Genomic DNA, 15306 nt, shown 5'->3' on the forward strand with positions numbered 1-15306 from the left:
GGCTGGAGCAACAATGAATCCATAGAGTAATGGTTCACATTTAGAATTATAACAATATTATATCAATGCTATTCAAAGCTTGTATGGCAAAAATATCTGCAACAACATAGCCATCTATACCAAGAATTACAGTTGTGTATCTGAACCATTGGAATCATAATTTCAAATTAAGAAATTTGACCAGTTATTATTTGTCATTGGGATAGTATATATTTTTATCACAATTTAGTGTGGATAGGCAATGATATGAATTCACAGCTAATAACTGACTGGTTAACATTTTTATCTCAAGATTTGCAAAAAATGGACCCATTGTGTTAGGGAACTAGTTCTGAACTTGAATTAATTGTTGATAACATGATTTGTAGACGGATTTTTTTCATATTTTAAACCAATGTCTAGTACAAGATTGCCTCAAAATTGTTTATTAAGTGGTGCAGTCGACACATATATTGGAAGAAAATTTTTATCCTTTAATTAACGTTTCTGTCTAGAGAAAGATGAAAGCCACTTTAAATACAAAAGATGAGGTATTATAATTAGAAAATTTCCAGGAGTGCCTACTGAAATAATTTTTTCATTTAGGTACATTAATGTTTTGAACTACTTTTTCAAGGGTGATAGTTTATGCGAATATAATGAGTTCACAAAAAAGTACTTTACCTTTTTTTGCTTCTGATTACAATATACCATGGGCATTACTTCCCAAGGTAACAAAAATTTATTAAAAGATACATTGCTAAAAATAGAAAATTTTACTCTTCAGTACTAAATTTTTTTCTATATAAATGGAAGCCATGAAGCAACATCTAAAGCAGTCTTTGGACTGTGTCCAATGTAAGCTGTGTAAATGTTGCAAAACTCTGGAGTCAATTAATAATTTTATTTCATAGATATATAAGAAAGATGGTTATACGACAATGTGCAGACAATGTATAAATGAATATCATGCAAGAGTACACAATAGTAAGCAAATTCCTTATGCATCTGGAAAAAATGTTTCTATGTATTATTACAAAAATCACTTATAACAAATTCCAAGTGAAAAACTTTCCAAGATATTGATGTTGAAAAATGATGGACAAGGCTGAGACTGATAACACAAGAAATGTGTTCACTCTCAAGAGATTAATGTAATAGAATGGTTTTACTTAAATCTATCATGTAAAGAAAAAAATGGAAGTATATGTAAGAAATGTACTCGAAATTGTATCAAAAATAAGAAATCTGTCTGCACCTTTTTTTAATTTCCTTAGTTACATTTTTATAATAAATAAGAGATTAAAATGGAGCAATTCATAATTGCACAAGTACATGAATATTGTAGAAGAAGTAATATAATTTTCAAGGATACAGAACACAATACTGAGGAAAATAAGATATGTTATGAGAACTGTAACAGATACAGCTATAATGAAGAATCTCATAATAGTTCACAATTTTAATGCTAAAAATATTTATAAATTTAAAAGAAATGATGAATTCAGTAGGTGGATGATATCCATTACATTTGTAACTCATTATACTAAAGACTATGATTCACAATTCAGTCTGAAGTAGTGTTCGAAATACAATAAAGCCATATACTATTTACAGTGGAACTAAATAATGTCATTGAAGGTAAAACAATTAGGTCTAAAAACTATAGGTTGCAGGTAAGGTAAACTAAGTAAATTTCGAGAAACATATGAAAGAATTTAAGAATAGTTACTTTTCACATTTATTCAATAATGGGAAAATGAAAATTTCGTCGAATTAATTCCTAATCAAATCTTACTCATCTTCCTTGAAACTGAAAGATAGGGAAATATTTCTCAATGGCATAGTCAAGAAGTTAAAGAAAATTATATGTGTAATAAGAAGAAGGAAAACAAGGAATACTGTAACTCTGATTTACATATATTAGGAAGTGTCTGTTTAGAACTAAGAAAACAGTTCCTACAAATATCTAATATAGATCCAATCTGTATTGGAACAAGAACAAAAGGAAAAATATAGTAAAGAATCAATAGCTTGGTTAAATAGTTTGAACAATAATAACATTCAACTTACTCTTAATGGTGGTGAAGTAAATATAGCTGGAGCAAAAGTAAATGGTTTTGATAAAGAATCTGTTGCTGTATATCAATAACATGGCTGTTTTTGTAATGGATGTAAAAAATGTTTCAAAACTGAAATGATTAACAACAAAAATCTAGAAACAATGGATGGTTTATATCAAAATACATTAGCAAGAAGAACAGAATTGTCAAATTCAGGATCTATTAAATATGAGAATGTAACTCGATTAAGTTAGCTGTGTATCATAAAATTAAGAAATTAAAAGAGTTACCTGAAGTTGTCAAGCCACTAATCCAAGAGGTGCTTTTTGTGTGGCCATACAGACATAATAAAATAAAGAGGCAAAGCAAATGGTGTTAACACAAAAATAAGACATATCAGTGTAGTCTTTATCAACAGTCAAATATTATATTATTGTCGTGTAGTTCATCCAACAAAAATATAATTGCTAAGATGTTATTCTAAAAAATGTTATGCCATTGTAAAATGTAAAGTAGTGGCACATAGAGAATTGTATAATCCTGATTTACCTGTATTCACAAAGACTGATAAAAATGAAAACTGTTGTTTCCTTTATGTGTAAAATCTGCAGAAGACAAAACAAATAAATGTAATCACTTATTCAGACTTGGACAATTGATACCGAAAATAAAGCTATAGAAACAGGATATTGGTGAATTGCCTGATGAATGAAGCAATAACTAGATTACAGACTGGGTTTCAAGTGGACCTATTTTTATGAGAAAACATTAAAAATACAAGGATGAAATTGAAGGGATTCTCTTTAAACTACAGGAATATTCGAAAGCTGAATGGTGAATCTTTGATAGGATGAACTGGAAATGAAGTGTAAGAAAAGATTCAACTAGAGTACAACCAAATAACTTGAGATGTTAATACCGAATATTTAATAAACAAAATAGTTAAGAAGGAATTTTCATTTCAGTGTTGTAAAAGAATAGTTATAAGAAATTAGAATACAATAACATACACTTTTTAAATTTTATTATTAAATTTATGCTCTATGTAAATGGAAGCCTTACTGGAAAAGCTCTGCTATGTTACCAAACAACTTTTTTTAAATATTGGTGAGCTGCAAGAAAATTTTTGTATAATGTTAGCAGTTGTAAGTATTTGAATACTAGACATAGTGACAAAGTATCTTTAGTGCTTGATAATGAAGTTAAAATTGTTTTTACAGACAGATATTCGAAATTAATTAGTGGCTGGCATTTTCGATGTTTTGAAGGAGTGAACATTAAACTGAGATATAAGGGAATGAAGAAACTTCACCACAAATAATGATAATGAATTCTATGACCTAGAACTTTTGCCTTAAATTGTATATATGAAGGTATGAGAATGATATAATCCAAAGCCACAAAATGTAAATTTTTCAGGAGAGATTTTTGAAACTTTGAATAAATCCATAAATCATATTTCAACTTCTCCGGGTATCCATCAAAAGCAGTTTATTTCTACAATGTGTCATTATGCATGTGTACAGAGTTAAATTGTGAACAAAGTTAAACATTATTAATAAAAAAAATTACCTCTGGGTGACATAACATTGGGCTTTGACCTGTCTCATATTACATGAATACAAGGCTTACAAAAATTTGAACATCAACATACAACATAACTTACAATGATACTGACTACAAGATTTCAAACAATATAGCCAATATCCACCACCTCTGTGTCATTCTCATCACTTTCTTCCCTTGTTTCACTCAGACTCATGAAGTATCATTTCGAAACATCTGGTACGATCGTTGGAACTTTAATGGTGGCAACTACTTATTTACAGCTTGTACAAAACATATAAGAGTTTCAAACTATTACTGCCCTTCAAAGTAGTCACCAGCATTGTGTATAACCCATCGCCGGCGATGTGGAAGTTGTAGGACAATCTCAGCAGTGCCAGTTGTGTTGACAGTTTGAGTGGCACAGTCTATTGCCTGACGAATTTGTAGTAGTTCTGAAGTGAATGCCATGAAGTGTTTCTTTCAGTTTAGAAACAGAGTTGAACTAACAAGGGCTTAAGTCAAGGGAGTGCAGTAGGTAGTATAGCACATAGCAGCCCCATCAGTCAAACAAATCACTAACAGCTTGCACTGTATGTGCTTGAGCATTTCCTGCAAAATGATGGTCAGGTCCTGCAGGAAGTGACATCACTTCTGTCTCTATACTGTTCATTTTTGGAACACAACTTATGACCAGCTTAGAGACAGAAGTGATGACACTTCCTGCAGGACCTGACCACCATTTTGCAGAACATTGCTCAAGCATGTACAGTGCAAGCTGTTACTGATTTATTTGACTGATGGGGCTGATAAGTGCTATACCACATACTGCACTCCCCTGAGTTAATCTCTCGTGAGTTCAACTCTATTTCTAAGCTGAAGGAAACATCTCACAGCACTCGCTTCAGAATTGCTACAAATTCACCAGGCAGTAGACCATGCTGTTCGAACTGTAAACACAACTGGCGCTGCTAAGAGTATCCTATAACTTCCACATCGCTGGGAATGGGTTATACACAATGCTGGTGACTACTTTGAATGTCAGTAGAACTTTGAAACACATATCTACTTTGTAAAAGCTGTAAATAAATAGTTTCCACTATTAAGGTTCCAACCCTCGTATATATGGTATTAATGACATAACATCTTTGATCTTTTCTCGAAAATGGGATGGGTTTTAAGTATTTCTAGGGATATTTACAGAATGTTCAAATGTGTGTGTAATCGTATGGGACTTCACTGCTTATGTCATCAGTCCCTAAGCTTACACATTACTTAACCTAAATTATCCTAAGGACAAACACTCACATCCATGCCTGAGGGAGGACTCGAACTTCTGTCGAGACCAACCACACAGTCCATGACTGCAGCGCTCGAGACCACTAGGCTAATCCTGTGTGGCAGATATTTACAGCTCTGAAGTCTTGAAAGTCTGTCTACTGATACTCCAGTTTTAAATGTGATGGCATTCCTTCATCAAAACGAAAAGCTGTCACTTCAGGAAATCAGAACTGAGATCCATCATCATGATTGTCAATCTTTGCAACATTTATCTGAAAGGGTGTCAGATCTATAAAGTCTGCTTGCTTCATTTTAAATACTGAAAACGGCTTCTTCTTACACAATTCTGTAATGACTGTAACCCAGCCATTAGGTGTGTACACAATGAGGTTTCTGTTCTTAACATGCTTCTCAGTTCGACCAAAATCTCGGTCACAGGGCAATTATGAGTGTCAAACTTGTGGAATCCAATGTTCAATGGTCTTAAATTTTCCTGAGCGCACTAGTGATCTCTCTACTGCAACAACTGCCCAGTTTTTGCCTTGGCCTCTGCAGTTATCACTAATAATGTGAAGAACGTTTGCTTAAGACTTTTCTGTTTTTAGGAATTTTATCAGACAGCTTCATATGTCATCAGACCCAAGCTTTGCTTCATCTTCACTCCATATGAACATATGTCCCTTTTCAGATGCACAATTTTGATTACCAGAATAATACATCCACAACTTCCTCTTATAGTATGCATGCCCAGTCGTCAGCACAGGTGTTGGAAATGATTCTTGTAGATCAAAGGCTATTGTAAGATGTTCCTCAGGATTTTTCCTAGCTAACTTGGAAGGCTGTGTAATGATATTTCGTCCAGCAGATGCTTTGGCATGATGTGGGTCCCTTTCAATTTTTTATATTCCGATCATATCTTCAGAGTTGGTCTATTGTGCATTTTTTATTTGAGTTTGAAATTCAGCACATAACATGTCTCCAAATGAGACAATATTAAACCAATATTGAAACTGTGGTTAAAAAATCTCGAAATTTTAAAACTCTTACTTGTGGTGCATTATTTTCTTCACAATGTTACAAATAATGATCTTGATATAATAAAGAAATCAACATGTCGTGGGTACAGTACGCTTTATTAGGGTTCTGTGAGCAGCTGTAATGACTGGCATACTTAGATGCAATATTTATGAAGTTGTGAACTGTTTGAACTGCTTCTGGTGCAATTTTCCTTGATAGATTGCCTTTTCTTGCTGGAAACAAAGAAAAAGAATAAAAGTAATGTTAAAGGTAAATGCTCAGGTCAGAAAAATTTAATTAATCTATATGAATATGATACTTACAGAAAAACACTGTATATATAAGCAGAATAGAACAAAATTAAGATTTTTCTGGTAAGTAAAATTAATTTATTCTGTAAATATTTCTTCTGTCTTTGGAGAAGTGGATTGTCCATCACACAAGTGATTTTGTAAGTTCTTAAGACGTCCATGATTGTTCTGAAGCCCATGCACACTTAAAAATGCTTCTCTGCATACCAAAATGTTACAGCCATTAACCTTAACCTGGTACAAAAAAGTAACCATTTACCACAAAGCTGCCATTTTCCTTTTTTCTGGGTACCAAAAAAGTAAAACATATTAATGAAAACAATAATATTTTATTTACAAACAGTACATGATATCAAAATTAATTCCAGATTTTCATTAATCATAGTAACCCTTTGCACTTCTTTCACTTTAATATTGCTCAGAAGGTAGTTATTTTGGCAATTTAAATCATCCATATACCAAAAAGAATGGAATATCTGCTCTACACATTCATGAATTTTGCTCTGTCACTTGTTTTTGCATTTATATCCTGAACCACGAATTTTAGCACCAACAGTTTGTCCTGTTTTATCAGGTGTGTATTCTATGGCAGAACTTCTATGGTTTATATCTTCCCCTTTTCCAATTTCTCATATTTATTCTTTGTTTCTGCCTTCAGGTTCTTTAGCAGGTGACACTTTAGGAGATCTTTTACATTTGTCAGCATCCTATACCAAACAAATTACTGAGAAAGGGAAACAAAGACCACTTTATTACATACAATTTTCTCATGATTCACACATACATAACTTAATTATCGAGAATATAAAGTTATATTTACACACTAATATTTACTCTGATACAGTCTTAAACCACTGTGTTTTAATGTTTAAAAAAATAAGCAATTTCGACTTACCATGACATTTTCGGATGATTATTCGTCAGAGGGACAATAACTGCTTCAACTGGATGAATAATATTCTTCAGGACCGGCCAAATCTGTTTTGGAATCTTCTTTTTTGGTTACACGTGGAAATAACCTTTTCTATGTGTCATTTTACTGTGGCTTTGGGTTGTGTCACACACAAAAACGAGTACTTCCTCACTACATGAGAAACAGAACCATTGCATAAAAAAGGGGATAGATCTGATGCTAACAAACATTGCCCAATCTCACTTCAGGCGGCTTTATCCAAAATACTTGAAAAACTTATGTATTCAAGAATAGCATCACATGTTTGTAAAAATGAAGTAGTAACAAAATGTCAATTTGGTTCTCAGAAAGCCTTTTCAATAGAAAATGCTATATATGCTTTCACTGATCTATTAAAAGCAATTAATAACCGAACATCACCCATTGGGATATTTTGTGATCTCTCAAAGGCATTTGATTGTGTGAGTCATGAAATTCTTCTAGATAAGCTTAAGTATTGTTGTATGACTGTATCAGTGCACAAATGGTTTAATTCATACTTAACTGGAAGAATGCAGAAGGTTGAAATTAATAGTACAGACAGTCTACAAAAACCCACAGACTACTGTAACTGGGGAGATATCAACAATGATGTGTCACAGGGTTCAGTCTTTGGTCCCTTATTATTCTTAATATATATTAACGACTAGTCATTCTGTATTTCTGATGATGTTAAGTTAGTTCTTTTTGCTGATGATACAGGTACAGTAATCACTCCTAAGAAGCAAGAATCAGGTGAGGAAATAGCAAACAATGTCTTACAGAAAATTAGTAGGTGGTTCTCTGCAAATGGACTCTCACTAAATTTTGAGAAAACACAATTTATACAATTCTACACTGTAAATGGCATAACACCATTGATAAATATAGACTTTGAATGGAAGTCTATTGCTAAGGTAGAATGCTCAAAATTTCTGGGTGTGTCCATTGATGAGAAATTGAATTGGAAGAAACACATCGATGATCTACTGAAACAGTTAGGTTCAACTAATTATGATATTAGGTTTACGGCAAAACTTTGGTGATTAACATATCAGTAAATTAGCCTACTAAGCCTATTTTCATTCACTGCTTTCATATAGCATCATATTTTGGGGCAATTCGTCATTAAGAGAGAAAGTATTCATTGCACAAAAGCGTGTAATCAAAATAATAGCTGGAGCCCACCCAAAATCACCTTGCAGACATTTGTTTAAGGAACTCGGGATATTCACAGTACCTTCGCAATACATATATTCACTTATGAAATTTGTCATTAATAACCCATCCCACTTCAAAAATAATAGCGAAGTGAATAGCTACAACACTAGGAGAAAGGATGATATTCACTATTCTGGATTAAATCTCACTTTGGCACAGAAAGTGGTGAATTAAACTGCCACAAAAATCTTTGGTCATTTGCCAAATCATATTAAAAGTCTGACAGATAGCCAATTAACATTTAAAAGTAAATTAAAAGAATTTCTGAATGACAACTCCTCCTACACAATAGATGATTTCTTAGATATGAAGTATTAACTGTAAAAAAATTAATTAATTAATTTGTGTAAAGAAAACTTATGTTAAAGTTACACGTTCCACATCATTATGAAATATCGTATTCATGATCTATGGAACAAGGACTAATGTATGTATGTATGTATGTACAAGTCTGAACTGCTCTGCCATCTAGTGAGTGAAAGTCAAAATATTTTTGCAATAACTTCCTCTGTTGGATTGAAGCTGTACTAACACTAAAATGTATTTTGATAAAAATGTGGGTTTGGACTATATGATTCCCACCCCCTTCATATATATATATGATCTTTTTCAGAATCTCTCTTTAAATCTTGGTAATCTTATGGCAGATGGCCATTCTGTAGAATAATTTACTGTTACAAGACCATGCAACACCGAAAATTAATTTTTTTAAAATTAATTCTAATAGAGTCAGAAACCTATTATTTTCAACTAAAATTTTATTTCATCTTATTAATATTATTTCCACATACATTTAATTAAGATAGTACATGGCTATTACAAATGATTGAAGCGATTTCATAAATTCACTGTAGCTCCATTCATTGACATATGGTCACGACACGCTACAGATACGTAGAAAAACTCATAAAGTTTTGTTCGGCTGAAGCCGCACTTCAGGTTTCTGCTGCCAGAGCGCTCGAGAGCGCAGTGAGACAAAATGGCGACAGGAGCCGAGAAAGCGTATGTCGTGCTTGAAATGAACTCACATCAGTCAGTCATAACAGTGCAACGACACTTCAGGACGAAGTTCAACAAAGATCCACCAACTGCTAACTCCATTCGGCGATGGTATGCGCAGTTTAAAGCTTCTGGATGCCTCTGTAAGGGGAAATCAACGGGTCGGCCTGCAGTGAGCGAAGAAACGATTGAACGCGTGCGGGCAAGTTTCACGCGTAGCCCGCGGAAGTCGACGAATAAAGCAAGCAGGGAGCTAAACGTACCACAGCCGACGGTTTGGAAAATCTTACGGAAAAGGCTAAAGCAGAAGCCTTACCGTTTACAATTGCTACATGCCCTGACACCCGATGACAAAGTCAAACGCTTTGAATTTTCGGCGCGGTTGCAACAGCTCATGGAAGAAGATGCGTTCAGTGCGAAACTTGTTTTCAGTGATGAAGCAACATTTTTTCTTAATGGTGAAGTGAACAGACACAATGTGCGAATCTGGGCGGTAGAGAATCCTCACGAATTCGTGCAGCAAATTCGCAATTCACCAAAAGTTAACGTGTTTTGTGCTATTTCACGGTTTAAACTTTATGGCCCCTTTTTCTTCTGCAAAAAAAACGTTACAGGACACGTGTATCTAGACATGCTGGAAAATTGGCTCATGCCACAACTGGAGACCGACAGCGCCGACTTCATCTTTCAACAGGATGGTGCTCCACCGCACTTCCATCATGATGTTCGGCATTTCTTAAACAGGAGATTGGAAAACCGATGGATCGGTCGTGGTGGAGATCATGATCAGCAATTCATGTCATGGCCTCCACGCTCTCCCGACTTAACCCCATGCGATTTCTTTCTGTGGGGTTATGTGAAAGATTCAGTGTTTAAACCTCCTCTACCAAGAAACGTGCCAGAACTGCGAGCTCGCATCAATGATGCTTTCGATCTCATTGATGGGGACATGCTGCGCCGAGTGTGGGAGGAACTTGATTATCGGCTTGATGTCTGCCGAATGACTAAAGGTGCACATATCGAACATTTGTGAATGCCTAAAAAATCTTTTTGAGTTTTTTTATGTGTGTGCAAAGCATTGTGAAAATATCTCAAATAATAAAGTTATTGTAGAGCTGTGAAATCACTTCAATCATTTGTAATAACCCTGTATTAGGAAAGACTAGTAATTTTTAGTGTGCTCAATATTGGTTTGGATTTTTATGTATAGTAGTAAGTGGGTATGTTTAGTGCACTTGGCTTGTTTTTAATGCACAGCCCTTTTACAAATTAATTGTATTATATTATATTATAAATTATTATATTCTGAAAATCTGTATGAATATAGCATACTATAAAATAATTACAAACTAAAAATCTTGAAAAATATAATAAAATATAATATAATCAATTTGTAAAAAGGTTGTGCATTAGAAACGTCCTGACTGCACTCATTATACCCACATACTACTGTCTGGGCATTGATTTGATCCTCTCTTTGCACCAATTTGTTGGGCAGGTGTTTAAGTGTTTGTTGGGCTTTCTCCAAGCTGATAGCTTCGATCTGCTGGTCTTCATCTTCTGGTGCTGACGATACACTCAGAGTCTCTCCTACACCAGTTTGATGGTGGCAGCATTGACTGGTGCCACTATGAGTTTGAAATTTTGTAATACATCGGAAACAGCTTTTGTTTTACCTGCCAGAGTGTAAGCCTTTCTAGCAGGACCTGTTAATGGCGGTAGTCAGGTAGTCCCGTTCGTCTCTTCTGTGAAGAAGTGGATAATATATCATACGGAGAGGTTTAGTTGAGTGGAGGCTATTTTATTCACACGTCTTCCGCTTCAGTGCTCTAACAGTACCACCTTTTTCTGCCACTGCAGGAAATTCCTACTGGTTTTCACTGAGCTCTGTTCCGTAAGGCGCCATTCCTTATTGAGGCTGTTTTTCTCCCTTAAAAGTCGGTGTATTTCCGCCGGAATTGCCTCTGCTCGATGAGTTGCACCTTCATTGGGTGGCCCTAGAGTAGAATGTGTTGCTGCTTCAGTGCAGGAGATGGTGAAGCAGTTCCCTCCCTCATGTAGGCGTCAACTGTGAACAGTTCTAGTTTTCGAATCATCTGTTGTCGACATTCATCACAATTTATCTTGTTGGTATTAAGACAACTATTTAATGGGATGAGCTGACAGGCTGGAAACGCCACAGGGAGGATTCAGATGAGAGCACACACAGGGTTGTCAGATGCAGTGTGAAAAGCTTGTAAGGATGTTGCATGCTAGGTTGTGTTGAGAAATAACTGTTAAGGAAAAAATTCGTCACGTAGCGTCGTTTCCAGGAGAAGAGAAAACTGCAATTTGAAATCTTCCGAAGAAAGGAGGTCAAAGGTTGTAGATATGCACTGGATCTTCAAGAAGAACGTTCAAACGCAGGAAAGGATATGCCTTCATCATCACGTGAAGCTGAGTCAGAGGAAAAAACCTTCCTTGTTTCTTCTACAACACCAAATGTTCCGAAAATAGACCTGTGAAGAGAGGCGTGAGAAGAGCAAGCTGTGGTTTTACGAAATTTGTGTGGAGGCTGTTGGTCATAAGCAATTCCACAATGACAAATGCATCTTACAAATAGTGGAACAGTTAAAAAGTATAATCGTACATGTCCTTTACACTTGTAGAACAGCTTACAACGATTCACAGAACACATTTTATATTTCGTTATTTACAATGAAGGAGAATAGATCTTGAAACAGTGTACCTTTATCTACGATCTATTTAAAATTGTAATTCAACAAATGTATTAAAATATTTACAACCCCTTTGAATCCCAAAAGGATGAAACGACTCATTTCCCTCGCCCTTCCCTACATCGAATAAGCGAATACGGAAATAAAACAAATATTCAAGTGATGGATTGAGATTTAGTGTGATATCAATAATAAAATGATGACATTGCCACCCTTAGTGAAAGTGAAGATGACATGCAATACAGACTGAAAGGAATGGAGAGTCTAACGAGTACAGAATATAGATTCAGAGTAAACCAAAGAACGATGAAAGTAATGTGGAGTAACAGAAATGAAATTAACGATAAACATAACATCAAAATTGGGGATCACGAAATAGAGAAAGTAAAGTATTTCTGCTACCTTGGAACTGACAAACACACAATAGATGAAGCGAGGAGAGCATAAAAAGCTATCTATCACAGTAAAGTGGCCATTCCTGGCCAAAATAACTCTGCTAGTATCAAACAGTCCTCTCAGGCTGAGGAAGAAGTTTCTGAGAACATATATGTAGAGCACAGCACTGTATGTTAGTGAATCGAGGACTGTAATGAAACCGGGAAAGAAGGGAATCACGGTGTTTGAGATGTGGTGCTACAGAGGAATATTGAAAATTAGATGGACTAATAAAGACAAGGAATGAGGATGTTCTCCGTAGAATCGGCGAACGAAGGAACATATGGGAGACGCCGACAAGAAGAAGAGACAGGATGAGAGGATATCTGTTGAGAAAACAGGATCGGTTGGTTGGTTGGTTGACTTGTGGGAGGGGACATAACAGCGAGTTCATCGGTCCCAACGGATTAGGGAAGGATTGGGAAAGAAATCGGCCGTGCCCTTTCTAAGCATCTATCCCGGCATTTAGGGAAATCAAGGACATACTAAGACGGCCGGATGTGGGTTTGAACAATCGTCCTCCCGAATGCGAGTCCAGGGTGCTAACCACTGCGAAAAACAGGAAATAACTTCCATGTACTGGAGTGACCTGTAGAGAGTAAAAGTTTCAGGAAAACACAGAAACTGGAATACATCGAAGAAATAACTGTGGACGTAAGGTACAAGTGCTATTATAAGATAGAAAGTTTGGCTCAAGAGACGCATTTTCAGTGATAACTGGCGAATCACTAGTCTTTCTAATTCATTGTAAGTCACATGAAGAATTATCCTTGTTGCAGTTATGGTCGTCGGTCCGAAGACTGGTGTGATGAAACCCTGTAGTTTGTTCTGTGCAAGCTTCTTCCTATCTGTATGACTACTGCATCCGCATACAACTGAACTTTCCCGCCTCACTTTTTCCTATGTAACCAAATGCACTATTCCTTGATGAAGACACGCTTTTCCTAACAACCAGTCATTCTTTCTGTCAATGATAACGAAGGAGCAGACATTTAGTTTAAGGAACGTCAACTAAACGTTTTGTCAGGATATTGCCATTAGATTTTTTCCTGTATTAGTGAAAAAATTAATGCTGTAACATGATTCGGCGATGAGGTACAGTGGATCAAGATCTGTGACGTATTGTCTGATGTTTTATGTTGCGAATCAGGAGTCGCTGGGCATCAGCCTGTCGTTAATACGAGCAGGGCATTAAAGTTGCCTTTACGAAATGGTCCCGTAACTTCTCCTTCGTTTAGCTCCTCAGCTATCCGTCTGTGCTGCGATACAAATTCAGAGTTGTCTTCCTCTGGAACTCTGATGAGTTCAGGTATGTACTGAAATTTAGAGATCTTATCCTAAGGTATTCATGGTGTATTTGTTTCTGTTTAGACGTCTTCCGCTATTTACTAGGTTTTGCTGTAGTATTTTTCTCATCATCCATTTCTACTTCAGTTTTAAGTAAGAGGCTGAGATCTTCCACGTAAACTTCCACCACCACCCATAGCTACCGAAAATTCATCTAATTTATGCAGTTAATCTTCAACATCAATGAAATACGGAGAATGTTTCAAAATTCCTACTGCAGGCGTCTAGGGTTGTTGAGGAGAGGTAATAGAGTGTAGTGCGCCCGTGGAGCATCACAGTCAACCATCCTATCTACGAACTACCGGTTTCTCTCAATCGTTTCCGTATCTGAACGGAACATGTTAGCGGTGTCATATTAACAACAGAGACTGAAGCAGTTCCGTCCACTCAGTAACGCGAAGAGCGAGATTTGATAATGGTCGGACGCTCAAACCTTTTTAAATGCCATGTCTGACGCATGACACAATGTGAGGCAGATTTGAGAATGATCCGACGCTCAAACTGAATTATATTTGTTTTTTAAATACTGGGGGCATGAATGAATGTGGTGGTTACATCTTGTGAAAGGAATGTATGAACATCATCGTCACATTGACAGTAAAACTGAGACATGCAGTCATGTTCCGGAAAAACAGAACACCTTGAACGACTAGAGACAGGATGTTGATATTCACAGGACATGTATATTAGTATGTTCTGCAGAGATAATTAGCATTTCAGTCACGTCAGTTCAGCATGTGCCCTGTTGACTTGTAGGCACAGGGTCCGCCATGGGCCCTGATAAATTGTTCCATGCGTAGTCACAACGACGCGTATAAGGCACGAACGGCTTCCTGTGGTATAGTCATCCATGCTGCATTCACCTGCTTCCAAAGTTCATCTGTGATTCTTGCCACTGGGTCACACCGCTGCACTTGTCGTTTCACAATATCATAGCAATGTGGTCGTACATTGTTCTGCTGAAAAATGGCGTCTGGGGTGTTGTACAGAAAGGGCATGGCTACGGGTCGCAGGATGTCATTCACTTAGGTCACACTGCTCACAGCGCCAACTGCGGTTTGTGGTTGCACCCAACAGTAACCCACACCACAAGGGCTTGAGTTGACGCTGTAGGTCTTGTGCGGATGTAGTCACTGTGTGCCATTCCCCTTTTTACGGCGAACCAAAATGTGGCCATTATTTTCAGACAAACTGAACCTGAATTCGTCCGAAAACACTACTTGATGCCATTCCTGTCCCCAGAGACGTGGTTCCATACACCATTGCCGTCTATCATGCTTCTGTACATTCGCCAGAGGTAGACCGAGAAGTGGACGAAGCGCACGCAACTCATGCCGTAATAACGGAGACGATGTGTTTTCAGATTTAGACTTCTTGAAACGTTATTTTAATGCTTTTCTGAGCATTGTAAGATTATGAGTTTGTACTGGTATGAAATAAACTCCTATGTGGCCTAAAAA

The sequence above is a fragment of the Schistocerca serialis genome, chromosome 2 (genome assembly GCF_023864345.2).
Source record: "Schistocerca serialis cubense isolate TAMUIC-IGC-003099 chromosome 2, iqSchSeri2.2, whole genome shotgun sequence".
NCBI lineage: Eukaryota > Metazoa > Arthropoda > Insecta > Orthoptera > Acrididae > Schistocerca > Schistocerca serialis.